Genomic DNA, 14,999 nt, shown 5'->3' on the forward strand with positions numbered 1-14,999 from the left:
ATTGGGTCACAAGTTCACATAAGAAAAACATATAATTCCTAATAAAAACAGACACCCAGACAGGGAGGATATTCTTTTCACAATGGACAAGACTCATCTTTTTGGCCTGGCAGCCTTCAGAGAACTTGTTCTCACCATTTTCTTTACGGGTCCAAGGTTGCTAAAGGGAGAAATTAATTTTTATTGCTACGATTATCTGCTAAGCAGATGCCCTTGGGCCCTGGATGTATGTTCCATTTTGTTCTGTTAGAAGTAAATAAATTTCCTGAAGGATAATATAATCTGGCCAAAGTACCACCTATGTGTAACTGCAGGCCAATAGCGTCAGATGTATTTGAAGAAGTACCCAGGAAGGCCTTTCTGAAGGTGGCAGGGGGTCAGCTGGGAGGGTGGGTTGTTGCTGGACAAACCCTCAATCATGTGCTTGTTGGTGTTTGGCATTCGCTGAAAAGGCACTGACTCTCTGGCAAAATTTGGACATGAGTTCAGTGTTATTCATTATTCTAGCCTGAGCCTAGTCATTAAACTTCAACCCAGAGTTTTCCATTCTTCCTGGTGCAATAGGTTCTGTTGCAGAAGACAAGACTCCTAACATGAGCCAGGTGACACCCTTATAGCCACTCCCTGTCACTGTAAAAAGGATTAAATCCAACCAGAATTAAACAGAAACTCTCCAGACCTAGGTCAGAACTGACTTGGTCCAGGTTATATATCCAACTGCTCTAAGCCTACATATTTGTTTGATTATTTATTTTTAAGAGTTATTTCTGCATAAGGAGACCTTTTGACAACATTTCATTATCTCAGTCAGGGGAATCCCTGACTTGTACCGTGTGTGTGTGTGTGTGTGTGTGTGTGTGTGTGTGTGTATTTAAGCCAAAGGAAATCTTACCACCCAGGTCCAGCAGTGATGAGGTTGTGAAGCATGCATCTTTCATCCATAAAAAGACTCCAAACAGACTCAGGCAGAAATTTACCAAATGTTTTGGTTGGTCCTCCTGAGGTGGTGAAAACATGATTTTTCACGAACCTTAAGAGCAGCGCAAGACTTTCCACAAAATGATAACATAGCCCCAGACACGTCAGCATATGCAACTTTTCAAGTCCCAACATCTATTCTCTGCAATTCTAGACAGGAATCTAATGGAGCAGCAGGAGGACTCTGCAGTAAACAAAAAAGGGCCGTGAACTCCTAATGCTTTTCCTCTGTGGCAGGTGGCAATGGAGAAGTCAGATTCAGAAGGCAAAGCTTGAATCCATCCTTTGTGCCCATAGCTATATTGACTGGACTCACTAAAAAACCTAGCTCAATAAAAATATTTAGATCAAAGACCCACTCTGCCACATTTTCAAGATATTCCAAGTTATTCTCACTTACCCAACCATGCTTAACTCTGGAGAATGAGGAGGGAGTCATGGGGAAGATGGTGAGGGGCAGCTGACATGGCTGAAAGATTTGATTGAGCTTTATGTTTGAGAGCATTCATGGTAATGGTGGCCAAGAAAAGGACAAGCCTGTTATTCATTCCCTTTCCTTTAAAAAGTAGTTATTTTTGGGGTGCCTGGGTGGCTCAGTTGGCTCAGCATCCAACTCTTGATTTTGGCTCAGGTCTTGATCTCACAGTTGTAGAATCGAGCCCTGTGTCAGGCTCCACGCTGATAACACGAAGCCTGCTTGGGATTCTCTCTCTCCTTCTCTCTGCCCCTTTCTTGCTTGTGCTTTTACTCACTCGCTCTCTCTTTCAAAATAAATAAATAAACATAAAAAAAGGACACAACTCTTTCAGGGTCTCCTGCCTTTATTCATTTGATCAACAAACATTTGTTATAGGCCAGGCACTGAGCATGAACAGGACAGGATACGCAATGTCAACAACTAGAAACTTGGCCATGGTGGTTTGCAAGCAGCCCTCTGAATCAAGACTTGCCACAGTTCTTTACTTCTAACATTTCTCCCCGTCAGCCACACTAAGCCAAAACAAAAGTTGGGACATCGGCCTTTAGGGAGAAACCACACTATTTGCCCAACCGTGCAAGTGCAGTGACAGACACACATAAAGGGTGGATGGTGTTTCATCACTCTGTGTGGAGTGCCCCACAGCCTTCAGCTTGCCCCTCTCCATTACCTTTGGGGAAGGGTACTGTCTTACTCCCCTACTTTTTTCACAGCCCCATCAATGTCCCCATGCACTACCCATGCAGGCTCTTGCCACTCACCTTTCTACAGCCACTCCATTTCTAAGCCTTCTTCCAATAAGCTTCATGTCCAATTACATTTCCTCTTTTCTGCACAAAATGAAGGACACATTGATTGTGACATGTTCTGAAGAGGTTTTCTTTACCAAGAAAGTGGTGCAAACTGGGCCCCCACAAGGAAATCAGAGTGAGTCACTCAGAGCTCTTAGCTTTTGTCTTCCAGGATATTGAACTCAAGCTCGGTGGCACCCAGCTCAAGCCCAGTAGTTCCAGCTAAGGAAGGGCCTGACAGGGTCATTCCCTACACATTAGATTATGCAGAAACATAAGCCAAACAGGGTCAGACTGAATCCCATGGTTTTTGTTGGTATAACTTGAGAAAATCACCAAATACTGACAGGATGAGGAGTAAAGTCCATCTTATCTCGTACTGTAGCAAGAAAATAAACAATTCTTAGAAAAATGACCCCAACTCCTCTGCCTCAGCAAACAAGAGAGAGAGAGAGAGAGAGAGAGGAGAATTAAACATTGGCAGCTCTCATCATTTTTGATATAACACAAAAGTTAATGACACCAGTATCTACCCAATGGTATAAGACTGGATTGAATGTTTAGAAACTGAATCAGAAACAAACCAGAGTCCTTGTCACCAATCTGGGAATGAGTGCAGGGAAGAGAAGCAAGTTGAAACTTTTGTTCCCACCTAACACCAGATCTATCATGTCTTAAACACAACCATTAGTGATAAAAACATAAGCAAAGAAATAGAGGTGGGCCCTACTAGAAAATGAGGTATGAGCCTCACACAGATTCCTCTTTTCTATAAGGTTAGCAAAAGCTCCCCCTCCTCCATGAAGTCCTCAAGGACTTCACCTACCCACACTTCCTCTTCTGAATTTCCTGGAGCACGTATTTTTTTTATGCCTCACAAGATGGAAAACTTTCAGATTTTTTTTGACATTGTTCTCTACTTGTGTCAAGTATATTTTCCTCTATCTCATGATTTAAAATAAGAAATCTACATCATCATCATCATATTATTATTATTATTATTATTTTACTCTCCCACATAGCCTAGTTTGGAGCTGAACATATCAAAAGCATCTAGTGTTTTTTGGGTAGATAATCTTGATAAGAGTTTTCCAAAGAGCCACCATGCATGGAAGAACAAAGATGGTTGATAGCTTATTTCCATTAAGTGAGGGGAGGGGGGGACTTGGTTAAACACATCTGCTTGGACTGAGTTTTCTTTCAAGTTGAAGCCTTGAATAATGTATCAAACCTGGTGTTTCTTGATGTTCTTCTTATATCTCTTCTGTCACTCACCCATTACCAAGGATCATAGTCCAAGCAGGTGACATGCACAACAAAAGAACACCCAAGAGTAAAACCATTGTCAAGCTCATAGATGCAAATGTCAAAACAGGAATGGTTTGTCCGTTTTTCCCCCAAAGCTGGAGTCCATTTTATAAATCTCACATATGAACATTGGCCCTTAGGGGGCAAACCGGATCAGCCTCATTCAAGTAAAACTTGAGTGGCCGGTGAACAAGGTTATTTTTCTCATGCACATTTGGCTCAGCAGGAAAGGCTTAGTCCTTTGCTAAGAAGGCAAGATAGGTTATTTAGGCTAGAATTTTATGGCAGGGGTTTTAATCAGTGAGTCTGACATACAGAGAGTGATCAAGTATCTCATTTGCCTGAGATTGGTGGGGTTTCCGGAGACTCAGGACTGTCCACACTAAAACCAGGAAATTCCTCAACAACCTGGGACTACATACTGCCTAGATTCCAAAAGTCAACCTTCTCAGCTTCTCGACCCACTTCTCCCAGTTCACCTCACCTGGTAGTTATATGCAAACCAGTGACCATGGGTGCCCAGCAAATTCCTGGATCCCCATGCCTATTTCCTTGGGATTGCTGTTAGTACATGCTCATGGCCCATTTGCTCTCTGGAGTCTATCCTTGGGCAATATATCATTCTCTGCACCTTCCTTTCATCTTCATATACTTCACCCCCAAATGTGAAGCTCAGTCCTGACCTTCATCCTCAGCTTGTCTTCCACTCTAAGTGTTTTCTTTCATCCTCCATCCTGTTGGCTTAAGTTCAACAAAAACTACACCAAACTCAATGGGACCTCTTCACCTATTTTTGTTTGTTTGTTTCTTTTGGCATCGAAAATGCCACCTATTTCTCTTCACCTATTTTTGTTTGTTTGTTTCTTTTGGCATTGGTAAATGTTGTTGTTTGACTTCCAAGTGCTTCCTCCATATCCCTATGTTTTCTGACCACCTTTCCTCAGGCAAGTCACCCAGAGGCAAAGCCCTGAGAGCTAAAGGCAGCCACAACCTTGCCTTACTGAAAGTTTTATCACCTTAGGAATCCTAGCTGTCACGGCAGGCCAGCTAAAGGGGCTTTACCCCTATGGAATTGTGAAATAGAGATTCCTTGGAGGTGCAACCTGAATTCCTTCCCTGCTCTCTGTCTTCACCTTCATAATGAGCACACTTTTCCAACAGAGGCTGAACACTGCACTTCGTTTTGCCCTCTCTTCCACATCCCCTGGGCAGCTATGGGTCTGAGTTTGCCTGTTTCCTGACCCAAGAAAGAAACAAAGAAATGTGTTAAACTGTCTCAACATTTAATTATTTTATATAGGGAAATAAGGGGGTTGGCCTAAGGCATTGCGGTCTGGAGGAGGCATATTTCCTGATTCCTGCCAACTCATCTATCCATCATGGAGTAAACATTCAGCGGTTCAGAGGTTCAGAGAGGGGAGAATCTGAACTTGTCCTTGGCCTCCCTCTTTTTACTTATTCCCCTCTTCCCTCTAATCCCTCCAATTGCCGCATTTTCTGGTTTGAATCCGAGGTCTCAAAACCCAGATGTTATGGGATGGTATGCATAGTTAGAAGAAATGCTGAGAGGTTCCTAGGACCCTCTAAGTAGAAAACAGGGCCCCAGCCCTTGCCACAGCTTCAGGGCCTGCTGAGTCCCACTCTGCCGCCGTGTCCATATGTCCTTTGCAGTAATCACACACTTCACTCAATAATGTCCCTTGAGTACTTACCATGTCGCTGCTCTGGAGTTACTGAGAACAATAGAGACTGACATTCACAGTAGTCAGGAGTGAGTGAGACAGGGGCATGATGAGAGCACCAGCCAGAGTGTTGGACAGGGTTTTGAGGGGCACTGTTGTTTCTAGATTACTCCATTTGTTGCTAGATTGGAGGGATATCCAAGGTGTTTCAGCTGAGTGACCAGGACAGTTGAGGCAGAGCGGGAAGGAGGTAAGAGGGCATTCAGGGACTCTAGGGGCTGGGTTTTCGTCTGCTGGTGTGGAATTATTCCAGCAAATTAATAACTGGTAGGGCCATGCCAGTGTAGGCTGTTGAATGTGAGTCTTTGATATAGTAATGTACAAAACAGAAGGAGGCCTTTTACCTCGTGGATCCCATAGTGCATTGCAGGAGCTGGATGGTGCTGTGATCTAAATTTGTATCATCCCCAAAATTCATATGTTGAAATCCTAACCCCAAAGTTCTGGTATTACCATGTGAGACCTCTGAGAGATGACCAGGTCATGAGAGGAGAACCCTCATGGATGGGACTAGTGCTCCTTTCAAAAGGACCTTATAGACTCTCTAGAACCTTCGACCATGTGAGGACACAGCAGAAAGTGTTTGACTACAAAGAGGGCCCTAACTGGAATCTGAGCAGGCTGGCAGGACTGATTTTGGACTTCTGGTCTAGAACTGTAAGCAATAAATGTTTGTTGTTTATAAAGCAACCCGGTCCCAGTCGGCGGTGTCTTGTTACAGCAGCCCAAATGGACTAAGATGGACAGTAATCAAATACTCCTACAAAAAGTATAAGATTCTACATAGGTTAAAACTGACCAAATATAAAACTATGGCTGCAAATAACATTACAAAGATCGGTATTCAATACAGTGAGAACATGCAATAGTGCTCTATTTCAGATTGATCAGATCAATCATTTCAGACCGATCAGGGGAAGGCTTCTCTGAGGAAGCAAGGTTTAGGATACATAGGAATTAATAAATCAATGAGGGAATAAAAGGATGTTCTGAACAGAAGAACAACATGTGCAAACATCTTGTGGTGAGGAGAATGGGAAGAAGGCAGGTGTGGTTAGAGGAGAGAGAGGAAAAGAGAGTAAATGAAGAGGAAGAAGAAAAGTGTATAGGAACCAATGTGGGGCTTTGAGTACAATCTATCCCAAGAACAATGGCATGTCATAAGGGATTTAAAGCAGTGGGGTGGCATTATCAGATTAATGTTTTCATGCTGACTGCTGCCTGGAAAACGGCTGGGCCCAGAGTAAGGGGTTGCTGGCAGACACTTCACTGCTTGACACCAAAGACACCTAAGGTCCCATGTACGCCATGTTTTCCTCGGGAATCTCCTCTCTCATTCCAGGAAGAAAGGACTCCTTTCCACAAAGCAAGGCTCTGACAGGTTTCTCATGTCAATGAAATTAAAGGGGTTATGCAGCAGAGAGAAAAGCAAATAGTGAGTAAAAGAAGACGTGCTCTTCTTAGTCATAGCGCACACCCTGACAGCCACGTGCCTGACTAAACATCACCACCATCCATTGCCTCCTGGATGTTCAGAATGACTCAGCAAGGGAGGTATTATCTCCATTTTATACATGAAAGCATCAACACTCAGAGAGGTAACAAGCCAAGGAATCAAAAGGATTAAAGCCCAGGCCTTTCTGACTGCTGCACTTTGGTTTTTAACCCAATAATGGTTATTAAATGTGAACATGTGGTTGGCTCCATGATAGATGCCAGGTCTTTGGAGCTTGATGACGCCATCTTGCCCAGCTGGAATAGAGTCTAATGGAGGAGAAGGCCACACATTTATATAACTAACTATAATAAAACATGACATGGGCTTTGACAGCACACATTAAAACCTTACCTGATATTTTTCCTCATGAAGGAGCAGTGATTTTCTGTTTAGTATTATAGTCAGCTCAGCATCCCTGTGCCAGGCATTGTGCTAAGTGCTTTAAATATATTCATTTAATGTAATCCTCAAAGCTACTTTGCCAATAAGCTAGCAATACTGCCTACAGTTCAGAGATAAGAAATTGAGGCTCACATCAGTCAAAAAAAAATCCTCAGGATCACAAAGAACTCAGGTAGGACAAATAACTCTCTATGGAAAACCGACTATTACCAAAGAGTGGTAACTTTAAATCTACGTGAAACTGGAGATGTGTTCTGAAATGGAAAACCAACCCCAAGCTGATGCAAGACACAGCATGTTAAAACTAACCCTAAACACCCCAACCACAGGAGTCTGACTGCAAAACAGGTTAGCCTCCCAGAGGCAGGATCTATGGGCAAACTGTTCCTACTTCTTGGAGTTGTTTAGACATTAAAATGTGAAAGTTCTTAAAATAAGGAGGGGGGAAGAGGCTCCAAGAAATGTTAAAATAATCTGTGGCAAAACAGAGAAAGTTTAATATTCATTAAGGGGTTTTCATTTCAAATGATCGTTTTACCATACTGATGTCTAAATTGGGGAGAAGGGAGAAGAGGAAGAAACTCTTACTTAATCCCTTTCCTGAATTTGCCACAGAGAATGCACAGCAGAGGTCCCTGAGGGTTTCAAGATCCTCCTGTGAAAGCTGGGGTCTGTGGCTGCCCAGACCCTACCCTGGTCTTCCTGGCTGCTCATCCACACTGGAGAGCCAATCCAGCTTTGCCAAGAATCCCTGCCGTCTCCAGCACTTACTCAGGGAGACTGTGCGTAGATATTCTCCCAGAGGCAGAGCTTTGCCTGGATTATATCTTCATTATTTCATCTTTAAATCCAAAGAACAAATGTTGGACTCCAAAATCCTAGGAAATATCTGAAACCCAACCCAGCAGATCTCCATAAATTAAGTAATGTTCAGCCTCAAATAGAAGTTGTCATTTCCAAAAGTCACAAGGGTGTGTATGTCTAGGGAGCAGTCTGGAATGAATGCTCTGGGCTCTGACCTCCAGCATCTACCGTGCTAGCCAGGGCTCCTTAACCCCCCTGGGGTGGGGGTAGAGGCAGGGGTTAGTGCGGGTGGGCTCTGGGAGTCCCTGAGCTGCAATTCATCTTTGCACTCACTACCTACAAGGCAGACATTGTGCTGGTTTCCTGGGAGGACACAGTATGCTCAAAGGCTTGCCTGCCCTGAAATGTATTTATTCATTCATACATTTAATCATGAGTTCTTCAACTCTGTATTTAACACACATATGCCAGGCATGAAGCTAGATACGCTGATGGTTCATCAGTTAACATGCAGTCACCAGAATTTCAGCCTTCAGATTTATTCCTTATTTCATCATTAGTGCATCTACACATGTTGCCCAGTGGAAGGCTCATTAGAATACATTGTTACATCAGTATCAACTGATGTATCAGTGTCCTGGCAGCACTTACTGGTTGATTAGTTTCACACAGGAAGAACACCTGCAGAAGCTTTTGGAGAAGAGGGAAGGAGACAGGAGGGGAGGGGAGAGGGGAGACTCAATAGCACCGAAGTGGCCAGGACAAACTCAACTAAGCCTGACAAGAGTCAGCAACACCTGAGGGCACCGTCACCAGGAAGGTGGTGTCACCAAATCCAAGATGGGAAAAGAGAAATGAGGAGGAACTAGAGAAGCCAGAAAATGAAATATATATGCCCTTAACATATGGCTGAGGTGGAAAGGCTATATCCACACATACTCAAAAACACCAGCTGTGGAATGACAGGGCCCCGCTAGGCACTGGGGGCTACAAAACACCAGAAGGGTTAGCTTCTCACACTCGGGGTGTTCACCACAAAGCAAATCAGCATACCCACAAAAACGTGAATTACAAGAGAAATAACTGATTAAAGTCATCTCTTACTTGAGCTAGTGTATTAAATGTCTTTTTCTTTTTTGCCTCATAGTCCCTCTGCTGCCCCCTCAACCCCCACATGAACTCAACCTCCACACCTGTGCTGTGTTATTTGTGAAAAACACCTGCTTGGAAAATTGCCTTGCCTGAAAGGGTTTTATTCAAACTGACGTTCAAGGGACACTGAGCTTCCATATCCACTGGATCAGAATTTCTAGAGATAAGGCCTTGGAATCTGCACATTAAACACATATTAAAATAATTCTTATGCACAATCCAATTTGAAGAGTAGCCCATGGATAGAAAAGTTGATTAACAAGGCCAGATGCCTTTCATAACAGATCCTAAACTACCTTTCTGACTTCATCTGAAGCCATCATAATACTCCTGGCCTTATGTCTTAGTAACATACATACATTCCCTGCAGTCTCTTGTGCCATTTTTCATGCAAATCCCTGTGCCTGTGAGCCCCACACCCTCTGCTTCCAAACCCCAACCTGTGCACACACACACATGCACACGTGCTATCCACTTGGAAAATCGTGGCTCATCTGTGAAAGACCAGAACAAATGTCATTGTCTTAATATCTTCTCCTGGACCCTTCAACTTCTCGTAAAATGCACCATTCAGCCATCGTGTTTCTATACCCCTGTATACATCCTGTTTTGCTTCAAAAATGCCATTGTAAGATCATACTGAATCTGTGTTAAGTGGCTGTGCTCTTTGTGCACATGCACATATGGATTATATCTTACTCATTGCTACATTCCAAGTACCCAACACTTAGTGTTCCACAATCTTACATAGAACTGGAGCTACTCAAATTGTACAGATAAAGCATGTAACATCTTTCCCCAAATTGCCTGTTTAAAAAAATTAAACATTCACGTTTTCCTCTGACCTCCAAGGAAGTCATATGTGACTGAGTCTTTTAACCCATAAAGGATTTCCCCATTTACTTAGGTCTTCTTTAATTTCTCTCAGTAAATTTTTAAATATTCTGGTTAAAGTATTTGCATTTCTTTTTGTACATTCATACCTGCATATTTAATGTTGTTGATGCTCTAGTTGTTTTCTCATATATATATTTTAAATTTCAGTTCCTTGCTGTAGACGTATAGAAATACAATTAATTTGTGTATGTTTGCTTTGTATTTGCATTTAACAAAGTCACTGGAGTTTTATATTAATTTTACTAGTTTACCTATAGATTCTTTAAATCCTCTATACTGGTGTGTTTATATTCTAATTTTTATGATTTAATTTTTCTTGACTTATTGCACTGGTGAGTTCTAATACAAGGTTGAATGGAAATGGTGATGATTGATGTTAATTGTTTGATCCCACATACCAGGTAAAACACCTTTTGATACTTTACAATTAATAATGTTCTCCTTAGACTTTTAAACACTAGGAGTCTTTTTATTATTATTTTAGCAATGAGTGGGGGTTTCATTTTATTAAATATTTTCTGTATCCATCTATATAAGCTAGCGGTTCTTTTCTTTTGTAATGCTTATGTGGTAAATGATGTCAATCTTCAAGTCTTAAGCTAACCATTGCTAAAATAAACCCAAGTTGGTTATGACATCAAATCATTTTCATATGTCACTGAATTCATTTTGCTAACATTTTATTTATTATTTTTATATCCATGACCATGAGAGAAGTTAGCCTGTGAAATTTTTTTCTTATACTATCTTTGTCAAATTTTGCTGAACTCATGGAAAAGGTTGACAAGTGTTCTGTCTTTTCTGCTCTGGAAAGCCCCGTGACCCAGTGCTCTCCCTTCCAGCCAGAAAGAGATATTCCTCTCTTTTGTTTTCCCATATACACCATACCTTTGACAGGAGAACATACTAAACTAGAAGAGAGTAAGGTGGCTGAGATAACAGCTGCTTGAGGACCTGGAACACTCTCAAAATTGTGACTTAATAATATGTGTATTGACTTGGCATTGTAAGCCCTGAATACATATTACTTATGTGTAAGTACACTTTCTCCTTAACATTAATGTGTGAACAGACTTAAAATATAACAGTGTTTTTTTTACAAATATTGTTATATAGCATTGCCAACCAGTATACATACCCTTGAGTTATGTGAGATACACATACTATATTTATTCCTGTCCTACTGTATTCAAATAGACCTTCAATATAGACTAATGGTATTGTGATTATACATAAAATTACTTTATGCTTAGATCCAAAGAACCCATTTCAGTCTAAATGTTGGGTAATGCTCAGTTTCTAATGCAAATTAATTCTTCAGATACTGTTGCCTTTGTTAATTTGCTTGGTAAAGATGCTTATCTGAGTCTCTTCTTTTAAAACAACGTTTAGAATATAGTTAATCACACTACCTGGCAATGAGTAAGTGACCAACAAACACTGGCTGAATTTATCAATGAAATAATGAATGACTGGAATGTTACCCATCCTCTAAAACAAGAGTTGGCAATCTACAGTCCATGGACCAAATCTGACTCACTCTATTGAAGGAAATGTGTATTGGACACAACTATACTCATTTGTTTATATGTATTCTCTTTCAAAGTTGAATATATTCTCATTCAGGGTTGAGTAGTTGCAACAGAAACCATATGGCCTCGCCTAAAATATTTGCTATCTGGTCTTTCACAGGAAAAGTGTGCCAGCCTCTGCTCTAACACACGATATTCACTAAATAATCGGAGAGTGGCCAGAATGCTACTTCCAAAGGAATTGAAGGTCCATGAACATTAAATCTTTTCCAGTTTACTGTCGAAGGAATAATGGATGTGCCAGAGGTGAAGATGCTGGTGACAAAAAATGACTCTGGATTTTCTCTTGACGAAGCACCGTCAAGTTTACTATCAAAGGTCACAATGTGAAGGGCCAAGTCTCTATAGCTGACGTTCCTTTCTGAATTACTTTGTATTGTCCAGCTTTCCCTCTTTTCCTCAGGGGCTTTGATTAACACTTTTCTGGGAATTTCAGGATTTTCATTGCCACTTTTTTCAATAAGAAGACTTCAGTGAACTCAAACAAAACAGTGTTTCAGCAATGTGTGTTAAGATGATCGTGACAATTCAACAGATGCCTGGACCATGAGAAAGAGTTTCTTACATACAGTCATCTTAACTTCTCTCTTTTTGAAATGAATAATCACTGACTATTAGGCCAAACTGGTCAGCAATTTATGTGCAGCAGTGTGGAGATTCTACAGTTCTGTATAATGCCTCGGGAACATTCGTTTTCAATGTCCATTATGCTTTCTCTCTATAAAAAAAACTCTTTTTAGTAAGAATTCTAGTGTCACTACATTTTCACAACACTCAAGTAAAAAGTGATTTGCAGAAACCCATTTAGTCATAAATGTGGAATAATATTTCTTCTGACACATGATGTGGGACACACAGAATAGCAAGCTGTCATAAAAAACAAATGGTAAAATTTGAATCTATTCTGAAAAAAAAGAAAAAAGATGGCAGACGATGATACCAGACCCATCTCTGGTAGCCAACAAAACTTACCGATTAATGAGTCCCTTTTTGTGTGTGGTATATGGTGGGGAGTTTTGTTTTGTTTTTCCTGATCACTCCATGTAAGGTTTTCCTAATCATCACATTAAATTGAATAACAGATTTTTAAATAATACACTATATAATCTCAAAGCCAATTATATATAGGAGCACAAAAATAGAAGATAATTAGGCATATCAATAGAGAATAACTGATGATAAAATAATCCAAAGTCAGTCAATATTATTTACTAAGTACCATTCTTTTCTAAATGATATGAGAAAAATTGCACAAAGAAAGAGTAACTAGCATATTTCATTTCAAGAAAACATGCATTATAATTCAGACTTATAGTATAGATAAAACAGTGAATTTTATTTTTCCTTGGCAAACATTTTTTTTTCTAAAATGATTTACTATGTTCTTTGTTTAAGAAAATGAGCAACACTCACATATTACTTTTTGACTCAATTCAAAAAATTTTTCCTTCCACCGTTTTTGGATACTTTATGCATTAGGAAAAGTATACCTTAAAATATAATCATTGAAGCCACAATTTCAGAGAAAAAAGGAAAAAAAGAACCGGGAAAAGTGTTTACTTTTTCATGCCACAAGCAACCTGGCTCTCAGAACAAAAGGGAGTAATGGAAGGGGCTGGGAGCAGTATTGTAAAAGAAAGAATTCCCGAATCCTAAACTTAATAATCTTGAATAAATCTGTTAACATCTAAGCCTCAGGTGCTTGATCTGAACAAAAGAATAGAAATAGAGGACCCTGCCTATTTCAGAGAACTCCCAAAGTTCTCATCTCCAAACACCATCACGGTGGGGACTGGAATTTTAACATATGCATTTTGGGGGAAGTGAGAGACTCAAATATTCAGTCCATAGAAAATACTAAGAAAAAATTACCAAGTAGGTCTCCTGGGCCTTTCAAGTCATACTATACAGAGTGATTTATTTCATTTACTTATGCCTGAAGTTAATTCTAGCCTTAGGTCAAATGTCCAACATTTTAAAAATGGAAATATTCAGCTTATTTGACAAGGCCAATGTTTATTCTACTAGGTTGACTTTCTATAGAAACTTTGTTGTTAAGCTTCTATGTGTTATAAAATTGGCCACAGTGCAAAGGGACATTCTTATACATTAATAGAAGTGATAGAGTATAAACAGAGAAAAAGCAATTTAGTATACATGGAGAACAATTTAGCAATATCCATGAAGATTCAAAATGCTTTTACCACTAGACCCAGAGAGACACTTCTGGCAATTTCTCTATACTTGCACAGGTGCAGTGCTTTCATTTTTTCTTGGTTATCTTAATGAACATAAAAATATTAATTGCAACATTATTTTAATAGCCAGGTTTGGAAACAATGTAAATGATCTTGAATAAGTACTTTTTAATTTATTAATTGGTTAAATAAATTATATATGTTCAAACAACAGAATGCTTTGCAGCTTATACAAATAATAATGTAGCACTCAAAACTTACAGGAAATAGGGTTGTCTGAGTGGCTCAGTTAGGTAAGGGTCTAATTCGATTTCAGCTCAGGTCATGATCTCACAGCAGATTGAGCCCTGCTTAAGATTCTCTCTCTCCCTCTCTGCTCCTCCTCAGCTCACTCTTCCTCTTAAATAAAAAAGGGGTGTCAGAGTGGCTCATTAGGTTAAGTGTCCACCTCGTGATTTCGGCTCAGGTCATGATCTCCTGGTTTGTAAGATCAAACCCCCACATCGAGCTCCACACTAAGAGTGCTGAGCCTGCTTGGGATTCTCTCTCCTCCTCTCTCTGCCCCTCCTCTGCTTGCATGCACATACGTGATCTCTCTCAGAATAACTAATAAAACTATTTAAAAATAAAATAAAATAAAATTTTAATTAAAAAATAAAAAAACAAACAAAAAACAAACAAGCCTTGCAGGGAATAGCCTCTAAGATACTAGTAAGTGAAAACCAAAACAATGTCACATAGTATACCGCTACTTGAGGGAAAAAGAGATGGTATGTGCATGTGTGTTTGTATGCTTGCATATGCTTACATACTAAGACCATCCCTAGAAAAATTATATAAGTAAGGGATGATTATATAAATATATATAAATAAATGGTATACTATATAATATATAATATATAAGATGGTTGGCCAGGGACAGGGAGCTGGGAAGCCAAGGAGTGGGATATGAGATCACATTTTATTATACCCACTTTTATTTAGTTTGAATTTTGGTTCAGAAACGTGTATTACTCAAAGAATGACTTTCTGAAAATAAAGTTGGCAAATGAGGCTTCCGATTAGAGTTTCAGGTTACTTTACGGACTGTTAATGACTGGAACATTCAGAAAATTTCACAACTTATAAAAAAATTATATTATACTTTCTTTTCCAGAAA

General features: G+C 40.0%; 1 long non-coding RNA gene across 5 annotated transcripts in view; it reads right to left on the reverse strand.

Annotated features, from left to right (window-relative positions):
- Window positions 1-14,999, reverse strand: part of LOC115302440 — a 178,505-nt gene that overhangs the window by 23,917 nt on the left and 139,589 nt on the right. For all 5 annotated transcript variants that reach the window (XR_003913455.1, XR_003913456.1, XR_003913454.1 and 2 more), the window contains 2 exons: window positions 2,218-2,286; window positions 893-998 (listed from right to left, as the gene is read on the reverse strand). This is a non-coding gene — a long non-coding RNA (uncharacterized LOC115302440). The remainder of the gene's footprint in view (window positions 1-892; window positions 999-2,217; window positions 2,287-14,999) is intronic.

The sequence above is a fragment of the Suricata suricatta genome, chromosome 9 (assembly GCF_006229205.1).
Source record: "Suricata suricatta isolate VVHF042 chromosome 9, meerkat_22Aug2017_6uvM2_HiC, whole genome shotgun sequence".
NCBI lineage: Eukaryota > Metazoa > Chordata > Mammalia > Carnivora > Herpestidae > Suricata > Suricata suricatta.